The following is a 24,886-nucleotide window of genomic DNA, read 5'->3' as shown; positions in this document are numbered from 1 at the left end:
GATGCTCAAATTCACAGTGTGCTGGACTTGTTAAGGTATTCAAACATGGAATTCCATGATGTCCAGATGCTACATGCAAATTGTGGGAGGCCAGCCTTTTAATGTTTTCCATTGGTATGAAATCATGTGACGCTTTTCACATCAACACATGAAAGCGAGAAATGCAAAAAGACAAGCGAGAGGTATTCTTGTTTATTAGCTTCCAGGTAATTCCACTGCTTTCTGTGGAAGGTGGGACAAGAGGCTTGGATCCCCTGAGTGGGGCTGTTGCTCCCGCTGCTGAGGCTGACATCATTACCCTCGGGCACTTTTGTTGCTCACTTGGGGCTAGCAGTACTTACCTCTCACTTGCATCAGGGAGATACCTGCTCATTACAACTGGGCTGTGACTGTAGTGAAAGAGATATTTTCTTTGGTCTCTGGAGTGTTTTTAATAATATTCCAAGCTGCAATATTATATGGTGGGTAGATGGCGCATGGTCATGTAGGAACTGAAACAATTCTACCTTAGACAGTTACTAAAAAGGGAGTACGCTCACTCATGCTCAGACAGTGTAGCCAGAACGTGTGTTCGGAACACATCACACTGAGTTCTGAGCATCCGATGCATAACTGTGATGTTTCGATGCAGGACTAGAAGTCAGATGTTCGAAGTTCTCCCCGTTGCCCCTTCCTACCTGCTCAGCCGGGGTCTAAGTTCTAATTCCAGGTAAAAGTGAGATCTCCACCAGGCAGGGGAAGGCAGGGGAATTTGAGAGTTGCTTGTGCTTCTCTGGGAATTAAGTGTCTGCGATGGTTTCCCCAAAGGCCGGTGTGGAGGATGTGGTCAGGATGGCTGGCTGCACTCACGTGGGCCTTGCTCCCAGCCTGTGTTTCCTGTGGGAGGCAACTGTCTGCCCGCAGTCTGTACTCCCAGCCTCCCGGCATGAAGGTGCAGCCATGTCACCTGCTTGCCGGGAGAGCATGATGGAGGCAGGGAGTAGCATTTCGGGACCTAGAAGTTTTAGAAGCAGACTTCACCTCCACTCATTTTTCCCTACTGCTCTCCTAGAGGAACAACAGGTAGAAGCAACCTGGACCTTAAATCCACACAATGAGGGGAGAATCCTGGTGGCTGGGAGCACCTATTCTGGCCTTTCGTCTTTTGATTGAGAAATAAACTACCATGTAGAGGCATTCTGCTTTGGGAACTGTTAGTTATCACATTCTAGCCACCCTACAGCAGAGAGAGGCCCTCAGGCCACATGTTTGCATGCCAGTCCAAACTCTCAACAGGTGCCCTAGTGTTGAGCTTCATGCTTTGTCCATTTTTGTTGTTCAAAGTGTAAGTAAGTGAACTAATTTGCTTATCCATGTATTCAGAATAGAGTATGTACCAAGTACTGGCTGTGCATCAGGCCAGATCTGCTAGGGTGGGGACAATGCCAACAGGCATAGTCCAGCTGGCCCTACAAGGCCCCGGGACCACAGAGCTGAAGAATTGAAGAGTTTGGAGCAAACACATCACCGCAACTGTTTGTGGCAACAGCTGTAAAAAAATAGAACCAGAAATCTGTGGACACCTGGAAGACCCTGATTTTGCTTCCAAGTAATGGCGACGATTCACCAATCGCCAAAGTTCAGTTGGTTCTAGGGGGTAAAACAAAGAATCTTAAGATTGAGGATATTTGTACTAAGCAACAACAACAAAAAACAATTTCAAAAAGTAGAGGAAATTAAAATTCTTCCCTTAAATACTTGGAAGTATAGTATAAATTAGAAATTCTGGAATAGATGTTACAGAATTAAGCAGCAATTGATAGTGTATAGATTAGTGATGAGACTGGAATAGGGTATTGCAAAGAGTTTCTTTCCCACTTAGACAACATAAGCAGGGCAAATAACCAACAGGAACGACAGGATGAGAGTCCTTCATCTTGTGTGTGATGGATGTTATTTGCATGCCCGTTCTATTAGCTTTGTGCCTTTACGGCCTGAACTTGTTTGCCATGGTTCATGTTAGGTGTTGAGGATCCAGTGAGATGTGATCACGTGTGGGCAGAAGCGAGCTGCCTAACTTGCACAATCACCACAAGTTGACTGACAGTCACGTTACTAGCTGAAGAATTATTATCTAATGAGGAGTCTATCTAAATAGTCAGGAGAATACACAATGATGAATTTTAAAAAGATTAAACTATAGCAAATAAAATTCTGTGCTGCTATTATGACATCAAGGGTGAGGCCCAGGCCCAGAGTAATGGTATGTTCTGCCACACAGACCCTAAAGGACTGGGACATTTATGGAAGTTTAGGGAGGAAGGACAATTTAGGGATAATTTGATCTAATAGAATCATCTCATATTTATTCAACCATTCATTAGAAAACAATGCCATGAGCACCCTGACCTCCAACCGGGACCGACACCACTATGTTGAGTCACTGTCAACTGTCTTGACTCCTGAAGAAGGGCCTGGATTACTGAAGCAGCAAGTGGACTACTGGGAAACACCTGGGCTGGTGAAGCAGCACGTGAACTACTGAAGCAGCACCTGGACTTCACCAGCACGTGAACTGGTGAAGCAGCACGTGAACTACTGAGCTATTGAAATAGCAAGTGGTCAGCCACAGTATTTAAAATTAGTTTGGGGTGTGATTCTATAAAGACAGTTTAGAGACTGCTCAGGAGGCATTCTGATGTTTTAGTGGCTAGAAGAGGAGACTGACACAGGAAAGAAAACAAATGTTCCAGATAAAGTGAAGTCCAGAAAGAGTGAATGATTTAGCCAAAGTTATGCCACAATTTACATCAAGGCTAAAACTTGAACTCAGAGAATTCTGTTCTTTGAGTCATTTTTCTCCAGTTTTACAGTAGAAGTTAAAAGAACCATGTATTTCACTTTACAAATGCTTTACTGTAAACAAAAAAGTTCACATACTTACCTTTTTGTATATTGTTACTATTTTTATTATTTCATACTTTGTGTTTCATGGACAAGAAAATTTGCTGAGTTACACAGCAAAGGCATTTCTTGTCTAGACTCTTTGTTTGCTGTGGGTTCATTCTCAGTTGAAAAATAAGATGCCACTGTGGCACTATCCCTGTCACAGACCATGTCTTCTGGAAGTGGAGTTAGTGAGTCCTTGGGAGGTGTTGGAGGATGAGTCAGTAGAAGAAGGTCACAAGGCTTGCCAAACCCACTGAAAGAACAGCCACGTGTCTAAGACATCCTGTAAGGAGGGCCTGTGTAACATACCCCTCCTTCTGCTTCTTGCCTTCTGTCTTGGAAAATGACACTAATGAGAGAGGAGATTAGGGTGTGGCAAAGCTGGCTGGGGAAGTAGGTTTGACCAGACTCATGAGCAGAACAGTTCCCAGAGCCCTGCATGTGGTCTTCGCTTTCAGGAGAACTTGAGCAGATTTCCAACAGGATGACTGGACCTAATGTCAGCCTGAGGTTTGGGATCCCAGCACTGCCTCTCAGGACTCGCAGGTAGAAGTTTTTGCGGGTTTCCTCCAGATTTGGACCGCATACAGGGACCCAGACATCAGGGGGACCGGCTGTCCCGACTTTCCTCATGGTAGCTCACCTGCTTTCTCCAGGGTGTCTTTTACTTGACCCAAGCTCATTCTGCAGAGCCACTTTCTTCCTCACTCTTCACTTTTACTTTTTCAAATAAACTTTGTCACTATTTTTTTGCTCGCTTCATCCAATTCTTTGCACAAGATGAGAAGAATCTGGACTCCAACTCCAGAGGGAGCAGGGGCAGTAAGCAACCCAGAGCCCGGTAACGTTTAATTGGAGAGCCAGTTTTAGAAGGAGCAATCCGATAGCACTATTGATGCTTATGTAAGAAATTCAAAGCAAGGTTTGGGTGACAAACACATTATTACCAGAAAAGTCATTGTTTATAATGGAAACTTTAAAGGAAAGGTGGCAAGTGTACAAGTGTAGAGACATTTTGGATCTCACAAAGCTTGTCTCTTAATTAGAATTTTTTAAGTTGTTTACATTGCATGGATTTTATCTCCTAAGGCAAGACAAACAGATGACTACATGTGGATGTGTAGCCATCATGGCAAAAGACAGAAGCCCAGTCAGTGGGACCCTTGCTTCTATGGATGAGGGGCTCGGAGAGGAGGAGCATAAGGAGAATTTCCTACCAGAGCCAGTGGGTCTGAAGTTACCGGCAGCATATGACTCAGCACATTTAAACCCAGAAATCAGGTATGACATGATAGTTGCTGAGAACATTGATTATTAGCATTAACAAGCTGGGAAAGAGTCATTTGGTATTTGGCAGATGTTTTCTCAAAATACACATTACAAATGAAATGGAAGACAAGGACACAGTGTGTGACAGAGAAAATAATCGATCAGATTGATTGTAAGGAATCATTCTGTTTGACTTCACATAAGGTCTTCCTTTTGATAGGTTCAGATCCCTTGACATAAAGACTAGGTTCTGTTCTTCATTGAAGTTAAATGTGAACGCATCATTAGAAGAGAAACAGCAGCACTTGTTCCTCAAGTGTTTCGGATCCTTTGTAATAAGGGTGGATGCAGAATTAGTAGGGGCCACAGGTACCACAGCCACAGGGAAAGCTGGCTGCCTCTGGGGCCGTGTGCATGATATCTGACCATGTGGGACGCTGACCTCTCCCGCCCTGGCTCACTCATCTGCCCTATGTCCCCGCGGGGCTGCTGTCAGATTTAAAATCATGAAGAACACAAGTCTGTGTACACATAGATCTCGCCAATGGGTCTGACCGGTGCAGGTGTTCTAGTGAGTAAAATAGGGAAGGTGGCCGTGTCCTGCACTGCCTGTGAGCTGTGTCACCTGCAAAGGAGGACGTGTCCCCTGAGAGTCCCGGCCCCAGCCTGCCTGCTCTTCATTCACGATGAGTTCCTGCTTCTCCAGGATGAGCCGAGTCACCTGAGAAGGGAGAGGATTCTGGACCACAGACTGGCCCAATGGTGGAGGAAGAGCTTTGAATGGATTACTTAAGTCCTGGTGTCACTAGAGTCTCAGTCTGCACGGGTGAGTGGAAGCACGGGTCCTTCTGGTCTCTCTGTCCCGGGACAGCTCTGCTGGTGCAAGTCTCCACACCTCAACAACGTCTTCCTCTTTTCTGGAAGAGCCCTAGACTGGAAATGTGAAGGCCAGGACTGTAGCCTGAGTCAGTGGGAGCATGACTCGGCTTTTCTGAGCTCCTTTGTTCATCTCAATGCAAAGCCGTAGATTTCTTTTGGTGTTGTATAGTTGTTAGCTCTTCCTACTCATTCTGAATTCTGGGACTGAGTGTTTCCTAGTCTTTCCTCCCTACTGAGGACTGAACCCAGAGACTGCACACTGAGCTACTTCCCCAGCCCCTTTTATTTCTGTTTTGAGACAGGGTCTTGCTGAGTCACTAAGTTGTCCAGGCTGAGCTCCAATCTGTGATCCTCCTGCCCCCGCCTCCTAGAGTGCTGGGATTAAAGGTCTGGGCTCCCATGCCGGGCTTGCCCCGCCTTGTTTCCGATCTGGGAGTCTCCGGAGTCGGGACCCCTACATGTCCAGATGTCGGTGCATAAACTCAGACGGCATGGCGGTGCTGGTTCATCGTGTGTTATCATACTCACCCTGACAGCAGTCCCTGGAGCTTTCTGTGCCCATTTTCCTGGAGGAGAAGATGGAGGCTTGGTGATCAGGAGTCCACACTAATGGAATGAGGGTCCCGCTTTGAATTCCAGTCATCTCACCCCACGCCCGGGAGAGATTCGGGGTTCAGAGCAGCCGAGCCTGGCTTCTGTTCGTCTGACCACAAGTTTTATGTAGGCGACAGTGGCGTGTTCGCCAGGCCCCGCAGACACCTACACCACAAGGCAGGCAGCACCGTATCCCGGGAGCGTTGGCCCAGTCCCAGCCTTTGCTGTGGTCCTGCACATTCCATCTGAGTCCCCACATTCTGGGCATTCATGCTGCTGTTTTTGAATCGCTGCTCTCTCTGACTCTTGATCTTTTAGGGCCCCTCCAACATTAGCTGTGCCTGGCACTCCCATCCTTCTGGGGCCGTCCACGGGACTGCAGAGGCCTGTCAGTGTCCTTAGTCCTGCAGTGACACGGGAGGGCACCCTGTGCTTCCCACCTGCTTTCATTCCTTCTGCCACTGCACCCACCACCCTGCCACGAACACACCCCACGCATGCCAGGCACCTCCCAGGCTCCGAGGAATCCATTCCCTGACCGTCTGTCCTCAGGCCGGTCCCTGCAGGAATCCACACCTTCCCAGACTAGGGTGGGGACATCCTGTGATATGTGAGACACAGGCCATGAACTGCTCCCTCCAGACGGAGAACAGACTCTCCTCCCATGCGGAGATGCCAGGTCGTGGTGTGTCACCACGACTCGGCCTCCTTCTCCCAACCTCTTTGAAATCATGCCTAATTGCTTCTCAAATTTCTTCATGAGTTTTTTTAAACCTGAAACTAAATTTACTATTTGGATTTTAGTATTGGGAAGTTCCTTAGGTAGGGTCTAGTTCATGGATTATTTACCTTTGGGAACTCGAGCAGGAGATTTAAAGGTCCAAGCGGGCATGTGGGAGTGACTAGTTCTTTTTCAAGGAGAGAGTCAAAACACGTTGGCAGACTGTTTATAGGTTTTCGTTGCTCCCAGTTTGGCCCTTGACCCCAAGCATGGGACCTGATGGGCCATGACTCCCATGGGGCAGAGACTGGTCCCCGGGGGAGGAGGTGTGCTCTTTGGCTGGGGGCCGGGAAGGAAGGGCAATGCCCTGTCTTCTCCAGAGATGTCCTGGGCCTCACCTGTCCCCTCCTAGAGAGAGAACCCAGCGTCAGGCGGTGCAGTGGTCGCCAGGGATATCAGTAAGGGCGCGAGAAGTGTCTCAACACCTTTTTCTGGGCACCTGTCCCCTTCAGGGGACTCTTCATTGTCTTCAGTTCCCTTATCCTTAGAGATCTCGTGTGTTCTGAGATACTGTTTGGGGATAAGTCCTTCTAAATCATGACAGTTATGTTTTCTAAGCTTCATCTCTGAAATTCTGCTGTATCATTTTCTGTATCATTATCGTATTTATTTATCTCTGGCTTTAGACCCAAACTTAGCAACAGTACAGTATATGAACATGTACCAATTTCCCACAACAAATATAATGATTATGCACTGCAAACATGTAATAAAAAGAAAAATTTAAAAAGAAATAGTTTATAACAAAATATGAATTCTATTACAGAAACCCAACCCTCTGTGAAACAAAAATCTCATAACTGGAGGGGGGACTAATATAAGGATATACAATATGTTTTTTCTATAGTATTCTAGTGGGAGAATGTTTGACTTTTTAAAAATCTTATATCACCTACTATTAATTATTTACAATTTTCATACCAAAGCATTATAAACAAGAAAACACTTTAATAGTGCCAATTACTTAAATTCCTCTTAGCTTTAAAGGAAATCAATTTTTAAATGTCATACATGTGTCACATTCTGCATTTCATTACAGATCTCCCCAAAGTGTGAATTATCACCATAGCAGTCCTTTTTGTATGGCCCGAAACTACAGATATTACTGAACCCTATATCTTCTTTTATGCATATGTACTGATGGGAAACTTCAACTTATATATTGGGTACAACAAGAGATGAACAAGAATAACATAATAAAATAGAACAATTAGAATAATATACTGTAACGAATTTGCATGCAAGCATCGCTACTCTTGTGCCGTGGGGCCATTATTCAGTAAGATAAAGGTTGCTAGGAGACAAGCCTTGTGATACTGCCACTGTCAGTCTGATGATAGACACAGCTGTCAAGTGGCTGCCAGGCAGGTAGGGAATGCATTGGGGATACACTGCACAGGGACAAGTTCCTGCGTCCCCTGGTACCATGGGTCAGGATGGTACAAGATCCCAGCATGCTACTCAGAATGGCCTTTAACTGAAAAACTATGAGTTACCTATTTCTGGAACTTTCCATGGAGCATTTTGAGATTCTGGGTAACAAAATCATAGCTAGAGGGGTTACTTAGGACCGCCTCATAGCCATGGCCACAAATGGCTGCTGCTGTTCACCACACAGGCGTCCTCCTGCAGCTGACAACACGGCCTTTCAGGCTAACAGAGCCACCCAGTGAGAGCGATGATATTAGTCAAGCGTTTGAGCAATAGATTTAGTTATTCTGTGTAAATATAAAAGCTATGTCTGACAACATGGCAGTATTATCTTATATGATGGGAACAATTCCTGATAGTACCAGCAGGTGGCAGCGTATAATACCACAAAAGCACGGAATCTCCTCAGAAAACGTGTGCCAATGCATGGTTCTCTCTTCCTGTGACTGAGTTTTCCCTCTCTCTCCTTAATATACGACTATGCATATGTAACAGATGAAATAACTTTGTACTGTGGCAATGACATATAATACTGAGGTGAATAATAATAGAGCTAAGCTAACCCTTATTGAGGATGCATTCTATACTTTCCACTAGTATTTTCCGGCAGTGTGTAGTCCATGTTATCTAATGTTCCCAATTGTTTTTGTTGATATCGTTGTCTATTTTACAGACAAGGAAAGTGAACACTTGGAATTGTTCAAGTGCCCATAGTAACTAAGGACTTCGGTTTTTGTTTTTGTTTTTTTGTTACCGGGGATCGAACTCGGGTCCTTGCGCTTGCGCAGCAGGCAGCGAAACCACTGAGCTAAATCCCCAGCCCCAAGGACTTAAGATTTTAAGCCAGGCTGTGTGGCTTTTAAAATCTATGGTATGTTGCTTAATTATTGGAAATGTAATGACTGATTAAAATTAAAAGTATTAGCAAAAGCACGGTGCGTTTCCAGGAAAGGCACCACTAAAAGTAATTGCAGAACTCTGGGGACGTAACAGGAGCCATGCAGTAATAAAGCATCGAATGGACGGAACGAAGAGTCATTCAAGTAGGGGACGGTGGGATTTTGAGGCGTCCAGAGTTTGCGGTGAGCAGCCCGGGGGTTGGGAAGGACGGACGGGTGGAGGTACGGCGGTTGCGGTTGGAAGCGCGGGACACCGGCAGGCGGCGGGCGGAGGGCGTGGCTGTGGAGGGTCACGGGACCTGCGACCTCGCTGCGCGCGGGGAAGTCACGGCGGGGTCTAACTCCGGGCGGTTCCCACGTCCCTGCGCGGTCTGCGCTGGCGCTGCGGGTAGTGATAGATGTCCCGGACATTTGCACCCACACTCGCCTTCGTGTGAACATTAGGAAGGGTAGGAAATTTCAAGATGATCGTTTATGTAAATATCTGTCTATCTATCTATCTGTCATCTATGTCTTGACTCTTTCCAGAACTTAGTTTTTAAGTGTACCTTGAATTAATTTTTCACGGATACACAAAGGCATAAAATCATACCTATTTGCGGGGTCCCACGGGATGCCTCCACCCTCTACACACGCTGCAGGTTGAAGTCTCTTTAAACATTTCTCTCTCCTGAAATGAGTATCGGCTCTTTGTGGTGAAAACATTCCAACCACTTTCTTCTATCTGTTTTGAAGCACAGAACTTTCTTCTTGTCTACAATTTCCTTACGGTGCAAGAGCACACCGGGACCTCCTGCTCCTCCCTCCTGGTCCCTCGGTTCCCTTCGCACCCCACGTTTCCCATCTCTCCTTACCCTCCCTCCCCAGATGGCAGGAACCACGACCCCTTCTAAATTAAGTTATTTACTGACGCACAGCCTGGTGTCCTCTGTCCGTGAGCCCCTGTGCTCACCCACAGCACTCGCTCGTGTCTGAGTATCTCGGCCACTCCTGTCCTTTCGTGCATCTGTCTAACTTGTTTTCTAAACGTGGTCGCAGCCCCTTACAGTAATGGTTATTAGGCCCTCCCTCGCCCCTTTCAATGGTGGTTACTGCAACAAGGTCAATACTGAGCACAGGAAAGGCAGCAAGGATGGGCAGGAGAATGTCAGCCGGCCAAGAACAAATAGCAGTCAGCTTTTAAAAAGGATATGAATTAAAGCCTCCTCCTGCATTGTTAACTCGCTGCTGTAGATTTTCCCCTGCTACAATGCACATCGCTTTGAGAGACAGGGCCTTGTATTCTGCAATTTTGTGTCCTCAGCGCAGCCTACTAACGCCTGGCAGAGAACTTTCTCCCAGCGGGGACTGGTGCAAAGTCCAGCTCCAGGAGCGACTGGTTTACTCACAAGGCTAAGCCAGGAACCCCTCACCTTTGTCTTTAGCAGCCATGTGCCAAAGAGGGCTGTGCATGCTAAATAGCAGAGATCCCTTTTCTCATTTTGGGAGAAAAGAGTAAAAGGCTACTAACCACAGCCACAAAGAAAGTAGGCAGTGATTTATGTCAGCTGACACCATAGAGAACCAGCTCAGGTGTGCTCTTCACGCTGCTGTGAGAGCTAGGACACAGCGCTCTTTCACCCCAAGACTGGAAAACACTGAGGCCTCCTAATGAAGGAGCGATCTGTCCATGTGCAGCACAGCCTCCGTCCAAGGCAGGAAGAGGAAGCTGAGCCAGGAAGACTGCACCTTGGAGGAAGGCTGGCGGAAGAGACTCCAGCTATTCCCAAGCTTGCTTCCGGGGCAGGGTGGGCCTGGTGAGCACAGAGCCAAGGCCCAAATCCTGCCATCCCGAGGAGATACGTGGCTTTTCACTTCGGTAGATCCAGTGTCCTGTGCTAATAATCAGTAGGCTTACGACCTCTTTTTGTGCTAGCCCTTTGTCACCATGACCCATACCAGACAAAGACCATGCAAAGGAGGAGAAGTTTGTTTGGGCTCTTGGTTTCATGGTGGGATGGGTCCATGGCCTTGGGTGTGAGGTGGGGAGGAACACAGGGCAGGAGAGCGTGGCGGAGCAGAGCCGCCACCCTCATGGTGGAGATGGGAAGGGTCGTGGGGAAGTGGCACTTTTCATGGCATCCCGGGGCTCACTTCCTTCAGCCACCTCAGAAGCCCATTCCTCGCTGGGTTAATCCGCTCGAAGTTTGCATCCTCTGGATCCTTTACCTCCTAGGTCCCAGGTCTGAGCATTGCTGTCCTGGGGATCAAGACCCCAGCTGCTTACCTAAGCACAGCACTTGCTATGATAGATGAAATGAAATGCAAAGAACGCAAACTACCAATCTACACTATTTTTTCCCATTAACTTTATTGGTACATTTTAGGTACACAATTCAGTTACATTCATCATTGGGATCTTGTACCATTACACGAGTATCTTGGTTCTTATTTTTTCCCCTTCCCCTGCCCTCCCTTCACCCCCCCCCCAGCCTTCCCTATTTACAAAGACTTTGTTTCCATTTTTTCCTTTTCTCATAATTTTTCCTTTCCCTTCTTTCCTTTCCCCTACCCCTTCCACTTCCCCTCTCCTTAGACCTTTTCTTCCGATTTCACATTATCAGTTACACCATTTAAATCTTGTTTACACTTTCAGTTTCTCACACTGGAGAAACTATTCGGTATTTACACATGTGTGTCCTATTTATTTCACTTAAGAGTATGGCCTCAGTATGCATCCATTTAGCTACAAATGACCCTAGTTTCTCATTCTTTATGGCTGAGTAGTACTCCATTTTATAGAAAAACCATATCTTCTTTATCCAGTCTCCAGTTGATGGGCATTTGGGCTGTTTCCAAGCTTTAGCTATTACAAACTGTGCTGCTATAAACATGGGTGCACATATATTGCTGTGGTATGATTCTTTTCACTCTTTTGGGAAGATACCCAGCAGAGGAATACCTGGGTCAAATGGGACCTGCAGTCCTAGTTCTTTGAGGTATCTCCACACTGATTTCCACAGTGGTTGCACCAGTCTGCACTCCTACTAACAATGGAGAAGGGTTCCTTTCTCCCCACAGCCCTGCCAGCATTTGTTATTGGTTGATTTCTTGATAGCAGCCATTCTTTCTGGGGTGAGGTGGAATCTCAGTGTTGTTTTCGTTTGCATCTCTTAAATGACCAGTGATGTTGAACATTTTTTCATATTTTAATTTGCTGCTTTTACTTGTTTGTCTGAGAAATGTCTGTTCATTTCAGATGCCCATTTTTGAATTGGGTCTTTATACTTTGGGGGGTCTGATTTTTTTGAGTTCTTTATAGATTCTACATAATAGACCTTTGTCTGAGGAACAGCTGGTCAAAGTTTTTTCCCACATTGTAGGTTGTCTGTTAGCTCTGTTGGTGGTTTCTCTTGCAGTACAGAATCTTTTTAATAAGATGAGATTCCAGTTTTGATTCTTTGTGCTAGCTCCTGTGCTACTGAGGATTTATTCATAAAGTCTTTTCCTATGCCAATGTCTTTGAGAGTTCTACCTAACTTATTCTCCAGCAAGTTCAGTGTTTCTGTTTTCATATTTAGACCTTCAATCCACTTGGATTTTAGTTTAGTGCATGGTGAGAGATAGGGGTCCAGTTTTAATCTTTGGCAGGTTGAAATCCAGTTTTTCCAACACCATTTATTAAATAGGCTATCTTTCCTCCAGTGAGGATGGTTGGCTCCTTTGTCAAAGATGAGGTGGCTGAGTATGTCTGGAGTTGTTTCTGCATCTTCTAATCTATTCCACTGATCCTCAGGTCTGTTTCTTTTGCAGTACCATGCTGTTTTTATCACAGTGGCTTTGTAGTATAGTTGATTGTGATTGTGATACCCCCTGCCATGTCTGTGTTGCCTAGAACTGCTTTTGGTATTCTAGGTCTCTCCTGGTTCCAAATGAATTTTTGGATTGTTTTCTCTAGTTCTGTGAAATATACTGTTGCGATTTCAATTGGAATTGCATTGAATCTGTATAGCAGTTTTGGAAGTATGGCCATTTTCCCTATGTTGCCTCTTTCTACCCAGGAGGAAGGGATGTCGTTCCATTTTCTTATATGCTCTTTGGTCTCTTTTTTCAGAGTGCTGCAGTTTTCAGTGTAGAGGTCTTTTGCTTCCTTTGTTAGGTTGATTCCAAGATATTCCATGTTTTTGGATGCTATTGTGAAAGGAATTGTTTCCCAAATTTCTCTCTCAGTGAGTCTGTTACTTGTGTACAAGAAGGCTATTGATTTTTGAGTGTTGACCCTGTATCCAGCTACCCTACTGAATCTGTCAATTAAGTGTAGAAGTCTTTTGGTAGAGTTTTTCGGGTCTTCTATGTAAAGTATCATATCATCAGCAAATAATGAGAATTTAACTTCTTCCTTTCCTATCTTTATTCCTTTTATTTCTTTCTCTTGTCTAATTGCTGTAGCTAATGTTTCCAGAACTATATTGATCAGGAGTAGTGAGAGTGGACCTATCTATACTTTTTAAGAAAAGCAGCATGAAAGCCTTAACTGTGTCATTATTTGAATCTAGGCCTTGTACCTGCCAGGGAAATGCTTTCTGAGCACATCTCCAGCCTCCCAGATGTACTGTAGTGAAGGAAGAGTGGGAATGTAGTGTGTGAGGGAATGTCTCAGCGACATGATTGGGATCAGCTGTAACCGAAGAGATGAGGAGTGGTGGGTATGAGTGGTGTCCAGCACAGAGAAGGAATTCAAGTGCTCTTGGTGCCTGTCCACGAAATGCCAGCACATGCCTACTTATTTTGACAAACAGCTCAGCGAATCTGCGCGATGCCTGCTGAGCACAGGCTCACCACTTTGCGAGCCGCTGCCTTTCATCTGCGAGGCCGTGGAGAATGAAGTGGTCCCTTCCCCACCATCGTCTCTCTCTTTTCTTCCTGTACACAACAGTTCCTACAGGGCGAGCACCGAGACCCAGCACACGTTGTGCGACACAGGCACTCCGCCTTTCAATCTCTTCGAGGGAAAGCTAATCGAAGTTCATGAAGGGGAAGAAGAAAACAGGAGTCTTCCGAGATGCTGCTGAAGGAGAGCCGTAGCTGTTACCAGTTACAAAGCGAGCCACCTGGTGTACACCTTGACCATGTCTTTGCCTCACTTTAAAAAAATATTGGGCTCTGCAGACATCTGGGCTTGCAGATAGGTATAAAATATCATGAAGCGTGGAATCATCCCAAATTGTCTGAATAGTCTGAAATAATCTCAGAAACTTGGATAAAATCAAACTTGTATATCTAACACCAAATTAAGGGGGTATATGAGGATTAAAGGAACAAATTGAACTGAAACAACCGATGAAATAGCGAACCATAAGAAGGTCACACGAACAATGAACCACTTTTTATTTTCAATAAAAAACGACATTAAAAAGTCATAAGAGATTAACAAAGAAATCAACCAAATGCAATATTTGGAAGTGAAATGAATGTAAATTCAGTCAAATAGATTGTTAAAAGACTTTTTATAATCAGAAAGATCTGACATAGACTTGATGCTAGGTCATATTAAATAATTACCGTTATCTTTGTGGTAACAGAATTGTGTCAAGAAAACGTATCTTCTGCTAATACATATTGAAGTATTTACAGACACACTGACATGGTAACTGAGATTTGTTTTAAAATACTCTCGTGAATATTTCTGTTTCTAGCTATGAAGGACTAGATTCCAGACACGCAAACTCCTGTCATCCTACACATGGGACACATGGGACAAAACATTCTCTAAGTGACACGGAAAACAACCTTCCTTGAAAAACAAAAACAAAGGACAATAACTCTGCTTGGAGCAGCCATGGCAGCCAAAACCTGAAGGTCAAAGATTGCTGAAGGAAAATAAAATCATTAAGTGGAGCCTGACTTTTCAAACCACTTTTCCCCTGAAGCATTTGGTGATTTTTAAATTAAGCTGGACAAGAGGCTGAGAAACCACAGAGGAATCTGAGCAGAAAGCAAGAGGCTAAGCAGAGATTATGGCTATCTCAGAGCACCAGGGAACTAGAATTTAAATTCAGGCCTTCAAACCAGCTAGGATTTAGGAGGCTGATTCCAGGAGAGTGAAGGGATAGAAAAGGTGTGTCTGGAAGTCGGTCACTTTTCCACTGGAGGATTTGTTGTCCACGAAGCAGCTGAGTGAAGGAGCTCAGTGTACAGGCTGAAAAGCGGTCAGGGATTTTTCAGGGTTCCTGAGCCTGGAGAAATAAGCTGAGCCTCAGGCCTGCTGGGCTATGCACCCTATTAGATACCCCGATTTTCAGCTGGGACACTGCAAAGCCCAAAGGACCACATCATAAGACATATGGAAACCAGAATGAACCCTAATTTTTAAAGGCCAAAGTCCAAAAGCAGTCTCAAGCCAGAAGGTATGCTCTTCTAGCCACAGGCTAGTGAGAAAGTCAAATTGGATAAGTGTGGGAGACGTAGATTCGTGTTGCAGAACTCAATTCCTGATTGGAACAGGAGGATCTTTCGGTGTTCTGACTGCTTACCAAAAGCTAAATTTCACACAATTTTTCTACTGTCATTTATACTCACTACCCAGTGTTTAATTACCAAGCATGTCAAGAAGCAGAGAAAGAAAAAACAAACAAGTAAAAGAAGCAGAACTACAGGAGATCCAGATATAGGTCTTGTTAGCTACAGTCCTTAAAATAATCATGATCATTAGATTCAGAAAAAGCAAGGACAGCGTGGGAAATTTCACTGGAGAATTGGAGTGTATTAAGATATTCAAAGAAAAATTTCAACTGAAAACCATGGTAACTAGAATTGGCCCTATTGTGGATAATATTCAGCACCAAATGCTGGAAGGGATGTTGAGAGAGAAAAATGCTTGCTCTTTGCTGGTAGGATTGCCAGACGGTACAGCCATTTTGGAAGGCAGTATGACACCTTCCTGTAACTACACATAGTCGTACTAGAGAGCCCAGCAACTGCACTCCTATGTATTTACCTGGATTGAAAAAACTATGTTCCCAAGGAAATCCCCATGCAAATATTTATAACAACTTTATTTATGATTGCCCAAACTGGAAGCAAGGGGGATGTTTACAAAGAGGAGAACGGGTAAGCAAACCATGCTACATCCATACAATGAAATATAATTCAGTGATGAAGGGAAGTAAGCTTTCAATCCATGAGGGACACAGAGGAATTTTTAAATACATATTGCTAAGTGAAAGAAGCCAGTCTTGAACGACCATATGAAAGGCATCATACTGTTTGATTGCTATTATATGATATTGTGAAGAAGGTGAAAATACGAAGACAGCAGAAAGGCCCTTGGTTCCCATGGCTTCAGGGGGAGGCCAAGAGGATTGAAGAGGAGCAGTATGGGATGTTTAGGGTGAGGACACTGTGCTGTATGATGATACTGAAGTGGCAGATATACAACACGTTGCATTTGTCAACACCCACAGAACTTTATAGGACAAGGACTAACTTTAACCTATACAAATTGAAAAAAGGCGAAAGGAACTGCCCACAAGCTCACTGCTATAGCTGGTAAAACTTTCCCCATGTAGCTACAGGTGAGCAGCTCTGAATCTGCTGCACGTGTATGCTGGGACACAGCAAGGAAATAAGTGGGTGATGGATGGCAAGCGTCTCCCGTGATCAGAGTGGAAACTCATAGCTAAGCTAAGGGAAGGCCTTGGAATGATGCACGTCGACAGATTAGAGTCAGAGATTCAGTAAAAATGAAGGCGTAGTTTAATGTAAATGCCAGGACCTACAGATAGAAACAGTTATAGATACGCACACATGCATAAATGCAGGCTGCACTCATATAGTCCTTGGCTCTGTATCAGCTGAGAGGACCTAACAAAAATAACAGCCCAGTTGGAATGAGTACGGTCAGTCTCAAATCTTCTTTTCTGAAACAGTTCTCTCATCAAAGGAACCCGGGCTCCTTGGAGAAATGGCTGATTCTAGGAAATGATCAGAAGGAGCTTGGAGCATCTCAGTGCCAGGAAGAGAGGAAGTACCTGAAACATGGAAACCACACGGTGATGTGGCAGTGTCCAAGCCACATGAAGTCCCTCAAAGGGCTCCAGTGGCCAACATGTAGCTACAGATATATAAAGTTGTGTTGGAGTACAGCACAGGATGTAAGATAGGTATCTATGAATTATGCTGGTATACCTAAGTGATTGGTGACAAAAATCAATGCGCGAGAAGACACTGTTTGGTGAGGTAGAATTTGGAGTAATATACATAGATTCTTTGCCTTCAAGGAGAAGAGCCAAACTCCTCACTCCTGAAGTGTTCTAATGCTAAAAGATGGAAAGAGAGACCTGGAGAAGAAGTGGAGAAACCTGGAAAAGGGTCCCCCTGCCAACTGATCAAGGCCAACATCAGCAGTGAGGAGCTCTGTTGATAGCATGGCTCCTTGATCTGAAATGAGAACGGGCATTTACATTTGAGATTTTCCTCCCCATGGCTGACCACGGAAATTTAATAATGAGCGAGACATCTGACAAATTCCAGTAGCAGGTCATCATAGAGAGCAGGCCAGGACTCCTCAAAATGATCAAGATCATTAAAATCAAACAGTCTGAGAAGTAGTCATAACCAAAGAGGAGCCTGGGGAACCATGACAGCTGGTCATTGTCTTTTTCATCCACACATAATATGCATTCTCCTTTAGACAATTATGACTCATTTAGATTTTGTAGACTCTACTTGGAAATCCATTTTGAAAAATTTGTATTTTCATTTTTGCTTTTGCATTTCACTGCCCTCTACTGGATTCATTGCTCTCCCTTAAAATACATCCTGTAACATTTCCTCCAGGGCTGATTTGTGGGTGGCACAGTTTCTGAGTTGCATGATTTATTAATGTACCACCCTCTAAGTGTGGGATCCAGGCATCAGGGGATTATTTTCCTTTTTAAATTAACACATGAAATACATACAGCAAAGTGGATAAAATATAGCAATATTAAGTGTGCTGTTCAGTGATTTTTAAACACAGACACATACGGAGTTGAATATATAAAAAACCACTTGATCATCATTTGTGTCATAATAGAAAATATTTTCACTAATCCAGTTTTATCTCACTGTTTCTCAGTCTATATTCAATCCAACTCCATAACTGAATATCCTGTTCTGTCACCATCTTTTCATTTCCTTGTTCTCAAGCTTCTTATAAATGCACTATTTGGCTTCTGGCTTTTTTTACTCACCACGAGGTCTATGAGCCCTGGGAATGATTTTTTACTCATTAGTGCTTTCTTGTGTCGGTTTCCCGTCTCCTGCTCCATTGTTTAAATGTGTCACAGGCTATTTATCCATTTTATTTTTCATGGACATTTGAATGGTTTTCATCTCACATGAACATTCTTGTTCATGCCTTCTTTTGTGGACACATGGGTCAGAATACCTTGGGTCAGACCTTGGAGTGGAATTCCTGGCTTATAGTGAGTTGACTCTGTAGAGAAATGCCAAAGTTGTCTAAAGCGAGTGCTCAACCTCACCTTCCTACTCTGCAATCCTGTATTTACACTTTGCATCTCATTACCTCACGCAGCATTCTGACAGATTGCTGAGCTCAGTCATTATTTCTCAACTTTTCCTTTTCCTTAGGACACCTTTGGAGTACATAATGACTATATTCTTCATTGGGAGTTGCTACATGTACATGACATCATCTTCTCTCTTATCCCCTCCCCCTCTCTTCCCTCCATCTCTCGGGTCCCTTCCCGTTTGCAAAAGATCTTACTTTTTATTTTGCTCTTTATTTATACTTTGGGTTTCTTATATAGGAGAAACCATGCAATATTTAAGCTTGTGTGTCTGATTTATTTTACTTAACATTATGTTCTCAAGATACACCCATTTTCCTACATATGACTCATTTATCTTTCTTTATGGCAGAGTAGTGCTCCATTATGTGTAAGTACCACATTTTGTTTATCCATTCAACTGTTGATGGTCATCTAGGCTGCTTCCAAGGTTAACCTATTATGAATTGTGTTTCTATAAACATGGATACTCATGTATCTCTGTAATATGATATCTTTAATTCTTTTAGGAAGATACCTGGAAGAATACCTAGGTCAAGGGGATTTTTGTTTGTTTGTTTTTTTGAGGAATCTCCACACTGATTTCCATTTAAATTATCCTTTCAATATAAATGTTTCAGACCACTGATTGAAGCATGAATTTTTTGGTTTTGTTTTTGGGGTACTGGGGATCAAACTTGGGACCTTGCACTAGCAAGGCAGGTGCTGGAACCACTGAGCTAAATCCCCGGCCCTGAAGCATGAATTTTAATACAGGTGGTTCCTAAAGTTCATGAACTCAGTTCTCTCCATGATTCTGGTCACAAACAGAACTAAACAAGAACTGAATCAAATTTTCCCAGAAGGTCAACATTGAACCTAACCATTGACTTTGATTTGGTTCTCATCCAAAACAGTTTGTGACCAGAATTGTGGAATCAAGTTCGTGAACTGAGGTACCACTTTAGCTTTTTAAACTTTCAATGTCTTTAGTTGTTCAGGTTTTATGTATTCAATATTGTCTTGCTTCTTTTGGGGAACATTAAATAGCCTTCATTAAATTCTCATTCTGCTAGAAAATTCTCTTGTTTTAATATATTATCTTTTCCATGATGTGTGTTTTTCATAAGTGCTGTGTGTTCTGTATTCTGTTTTATGATTTGTGGTTGAGGACTCTTGTTTGACAGCATTTGGCATCTGATTGCTCAGCCTCTATGGAAAGTGGACCTGTACTGCAGTAGCTTTGAGTCTTACCAGCATTCACTTAGAATGGGGCGAGGATGGGACTCCATGATGTACCAGGCATCTCCTTTGCTATTCCCCATTCTTCCTGGATATTGTTAGCAATTCAGAGAGTACTGCTGTATCTCTTACTTGAGCTTTTATGTCTCTCTTTTTAACCTGGAGTTTGACTCCTCACTATCATTGGAGATCTCAAGCTGTGGATCCTCTTCTAGTATGGTTTTATGTGCAGATGGGTTATTGATCCATACCTTCTGAGTTCAGGGTCTTTTGTGGTTGTGAAGCTCTTTTGGCTCAAACTCTTTTGAGAGCTAAGATAGTTGATAAGCTGGGAGAAAGAAGACTCTGGCTCAGTCTCTTTGAAAATCTCTGCTAGTGTTGGAAACATTTAAAAAACCTAATGTTCACTGGCTGCCCCATAATTTCAGTTTGGCTCTGAATGCAGCCACTTTATCTGCTGACTTCAACACAATTGCTCTTCCTTGAAATGACAGCATTGAGCATGTTGAATATGTTCAAGAATAAGCAACTTTTGTAATCCGTTCCATGTCACTGACATATGTTGCCAGCAGTGACTGCTTTTTAAAAAGAACTCTCTAGAGCAGCTGTCATGACTCAAACATTCTGTCATGACTCAAAAATCCTGGTTAGTAATCTATCTCTAGAAAGCCATCTCACTTCTGTGTATATGACAAAATGTTTATGCTCTGCATCCATCTCCTCATAGAGTCACACAGACAGACATGGATTAATGGCATCTACTTCAGTGTAGGTTAAATTATAATCACATCATTCTGCAGGATGTTGTTAAATTAGGGTGGCACTTTTCAACCAGCCAGCATTTTTCTATGAATGACACAGTGTGTATTCTTATACTGAGAAGTGACCTCTTTGATCTGAACTGTGAAAGCAAAAAGCTGTCCAATCACAGGAGCCACTCTATCCATGCACTTATGATATAATGACCAATTTACTTTTTCTGATATGTAATCCCATAAAGACTTGAATAGTTTGGCAGGTGTGGCATTGGTTGGCAACAAAACATGAGGATAACATATCCTCGTGTCTATTCTCTTGAAAAATGTATCAAACAAAAATTAGCATTGCTGCCCTGTTGTCAATAATAGCAGACTCTTCAACTTGGATTGTGTACCAGGGTGACTCCTTCCTTACAACTGTGCCTCAAAATCCTCTGCTATTTCATCAACTGGACTAGTTGTGGTGCTTGCCAAAAGAGGAACAAGTGCTACCTTTTGAACTGCAGGCCGTCCTAAAAGTTTGTGGCAAGTATCCTCAACAGCAGACAGGATCAACACTTCGCCAATAGCAAAGAGCTTCTTTGCTTTAGCAATTTGGTTAGCCACTAAGAGTGATGCTCTCAGTGCAGACACGTTTGATGAAGCAGTAGGCTTCAATACTGCTTGTGTTCCTTCTGTTCACATATATGTATTTTTAAGTTCCAAGGCGAAGTGGTTTTGAAGATTTCATTGCTTCATTTTATAGCCAGTCATATACATAGCATACATAGTGAGCTTGGAGATTGTGAACCACCTGTTGAAATGAACCCATAATTTAAGTAGAACTCTTGGTATTTTTTTTTTAAAGTACTGTGTTAATGAGCTTTCCAGTTGCTGGGACAAAATACTGACACCTGCCAATTTAAAGGAGAAGGGGTTCATTTTGGCTCACAGTTTCAGTGGGTTCAGTCCATGGTTGCTGACTCCCAGTCCACAAAATGGGATGGTGGGGGAAAGCTGTTTATTGTATGGCAGCCAAGAGGAAGAGAGAGAAGGGAGGAGCCAGGTACAAGAAGATACCCTTCAAGGTCATGTCTCCACTGGCACACCTCTTCCTACCAGGCCTCACTTTTGAGCACATGAAATTTTGGGGAGACTTTTGAGACACAGTAGAAACTCACAATTGTTACCTTAAAGTGCAGTTGCAGAGGACAGAAAGCAGATGAAGATTGAAAGTTGGGCAGTGCTATCTCTGACACTTCTTACTAAGGAATGCAGATTTTCTTGTGTAACTTATAGGTGGTGATGGAAGAATTTTAAATGCAATAATAGCATAATCAGGATCACACATCAGATTGATTGAGGTAGTAGTGTTGTAGATGGTTGAGTGATAAGGAGCAGTGTCAAGGAGACCTTTGAGGTATATATGAAAAGAGCCTGAACCAAGGCCATGTTTGATAGTGGGGATATAGGAAAGAAAGCTGTTGTGAGATTTACAGAGCAAAATCTGCAATACTTGGAGAAAATCTAGACACAAAGAAATGGAAGTTGAGCAGTGACTCCAGTTTTAGGCCTCTGGATGAATGATGGTACTAACTTAGAAGGAGAAACAAAAGCTGAAGAGGATAATTCAGTCATATACGAACAAGGACTATTCATCGGGTTTGTTGAGCTGGCACTATTTGGGCTTGGAAGCAATGAGTTTAAGGAGAAGATTATAGTGTCAAATTCCAGAGAAAATTCAAGTAATATATAAAGACAAACCCTGACTATTCAATTTTGTGACCAACCACATAGTCCCATAAATTGTGACACAAAAGTTTCTCACAACTTTAACATTATTTTAAAACATGTTCAACACAAATTCATGGAAGAAGTTCAATATATTTATAAGAAAGGCATAGTTTGGGGAACAATGCACTAAAAAGTAATCTGACTTCTTTCAATGCAGAAAAAGTAATTACTCTGGCAAAAAAGGAGGATAGAGATCTTACCACAGTAGTACATGCCTCAAGCCAAAATCTTGAAGTGATTGGCTGGAATTCAGTTTTCTTTGCCTGCTATTACTTCTGGCTTTCAACTTCTCAGCTACTCTCATTCCTAAATATATTTAACCAGTGTACCTTGTGAAGGTCATAGTTAATATCCACAAAACTCAAGGTGGATAAAGTTAATTTATTTCTCATCTAAGCTGCTCTCCTGTGTACATTTACTAAATAAATAAATAAATAAATAATTGAGGTTAATTTACCTATTTTTCTGCTTAGCTTTTCTGAGTTTTCTTATTAAAATTTCAGATGAGTATCTGAATCTCCTCTGAAAACCCGTTTCAGTTGCTGATTCCCTTGCTGGCTTAATATGTGCTAACCTACAGTGACCAGAGGGGCCTCTCAGGAATTTAATATCAAGGTATCAAGGTACTGAGAACCCTACAGCAATGCAATTATTTCCTCTAAGGACTTCATAATTCTCAAAACAAGATAGTCTGTATAAGTAGAAATACCCTTTTCATGTAAAAGTATGACTTTTTTGCTTTTAATATAATATTCAAGTTACTTCAATTGGAAGAAAAAAAATCTATCTTGCTTGACTTGAAAGTATTTTACTACAAATTACAGGCTCTTGTTTAGAAAAACAATGTTCACCCACATTTACTTTATTCTGATTTAATATATTTTTAGGGTGCTTGAATGCAAAGTGCTGATAGGTTTCACTTATGTATCCTCAGCTGTTGTCTTCCTTGAGCATTTATGTTTCTTAACCTGGGGGTGCTTGGTAAAGCAAGATGGCAAAAAGTTTTACTCAATACTCTCCTTAAAATATTGGGTTGTGTGGAATTAAAACTCGGGGCTAATCTTCTGCACAGGTCATTATCATAAATAAATGCACATGCAAATGGGTTTTTGCTCTAGCAATATTGTTTGCATTATGATTTTGGGACCATACACAGGTGGGTGTGCAGCGAGCCAGGCAGAGGCTCTTAGGTGGGTGTCTCTTTCCCATCCTTGCTGAGCTACTGACCAGCAAACCAGACTACTTTGTTGCCATCTCCCCAGTGACCTGGTGTAAATCATTCCCACTTCACAGCCAGAGTGTGACTGCTTAGAACAGTTCCTGCAAAACTGTGAGGACCCCATGTGCTTGGTATTCTCCTTTCTTCCCTGCCTTTTCTCTTCTTACTGTCTTTGTGATAACTGCTATGCATTTGCCATGTTAACCTCGTTAAAGTACGTTTAGGAAGAGAACTCCAGTCTTGGCCTGTGTGGAAACATCAAGGAGACATTTCCATTTTATCTGGAGAACTGCACTTTGAAGGTTTAGACGTCATCCCCCCCCCCCCCTTTGTGTGTCTGCTTCCCTTGCACCGTGTAGTTAGAGAGCATAGGGTTCGTGGTTTTCCGTTTTCTTTGCTGAGCAGAAATACTGGCATTTTATTCCGGGTTTACTTACAAGTTTTTCCTTATGGCCTCCACTTCTTTTTGACTCAAACGAACTTCATCGGGCTCATTAGCTAGGGAGCCAAGTGAGGGGCTGGGATTGTGTGACTGAAAGATGCTGCAATTTTTGGAGATTATACCGAGTGAGCACAAAACACGGAGCTCACCTCAGAACAAAATAAGGTTATCCTCAGGAAGACTCTTGAGCAAGCTCTCTCTCTATCCTTCCCTGCTTCTCATCCTCTCTGGCCTCCTGTGTCCACTGTTCTACCCTATTTCTGAGATTCCACTCTGTAAATTCCACATAAGAGTGAGGTCATGCCATATATGTCTGGGCCTGGTTCATTTTATTTAACAGAGTCTTCCCAGTTCATCGATGTGCTCATGAATGATAGAACTATGGTTCTTTTTAGGGTTGAATGGTATTCTCTTTTGTATGCATTCTGCATTTTCTTTACCCATCCATTCACTGTTAACCAGGTCTGATAGCTAAGCTGCTGTGTAAGTGAGAGAGTGCTGGTTTCTCTGAACAGGGATTTCCTTTCCCTTTGGTATTTGGCTAAGAGTGAGATTGCTGGATCATATGGTAGTTCTATTTTCAATCTGTTGAGGAATCCTTTTAGTGTTTTCCTTAATGACTGCACTACTTTCCAGTGAAAGTGTGTATTTCTTTTTCTCCACATCCTCATCAATACTTCTCTCTCTCTCTTTCATTCTCTCTCTCTCTTTCTTTCTTCCTTTCTTGATAACTGCCATGCTTACTCAGGTGAGGTGACATCTCATTATATTTTCTCTTTTGAGAAATGCCCTAAAATAATTAGGTCTTTAGCCAAATTTTTAATTAGATCATTTGTTTTGTTGCTGCATAATTATGTCCCTTAAATATCTTATATAATAATGCCATATCAGATATATGGTTTACAAATATTTTATCCCTTCATATAGATTGTCTTTTCACTTTGTTGATTGTTTTCTTTGCTGTACAGAAGCTTTTAGTTTGATATAATATCATTTATCTACTTTCACTTTTGTTTCTTGGTCTTACCCAGAGATCCTTGCCTAATTTCATGCATGAAAGTGTTTCCCCTGTATTTTATTCAAGCATTGTTATAATTTCAGGCCTTACATTTAGGCCTTTGATACATTTTGACTTGATTTT

The 24,886-nt window shown here is 42.9% G+C and overlaps 1 long non-coding RNA gene across 2 annotated transcripts in view; it reads left to right on the top strand.

The window, feature by feature from the left end:
* Positions 1-8,676: 8,676 nt before the first annotated feature.
* Positions 8,677-24,886, top strand: part of LOC106010576 (uncharacterized) — a 72,002-nt gene continuing 55,792 nt past the window's right edge. The window contains exon 1 of one of the 2 annotated variants that reach the window (XR_002387361.2): positions 8,677-8,964. This is a non-coding gene — a long non-coding RNA (uncharacterized LOC106010576). Of the gene's footprint in view, positions 8,965-9,038; positions 9,231-24,886 lie in introns of those variants that run through there. The other variant, XR_001184337.3, reaches the window with a different exon arrangement.

The sequence above is a fragment of the Heterocephalus glaber genome, unplaced genomic scaffold, assembly GCF_053883595.1.
Source record: "Heterocephalus glaber isolate CG9 unplaced genomic scaffold, H.glaber_assembly_v1.0 deba00001579, whole genome shotgun sequence".
NCBI classification, from domain to species: Eukaryota; Metazoa; Chordata; class Mammalia; order Rodentia; family Bathyergidae; genus Heterocephalus; species Heterocephalus glaber.
Note: the sequence above shows the minus strand (reverse complement) of the source record. Positions and strands in the feature narration are given on the sequence as shown.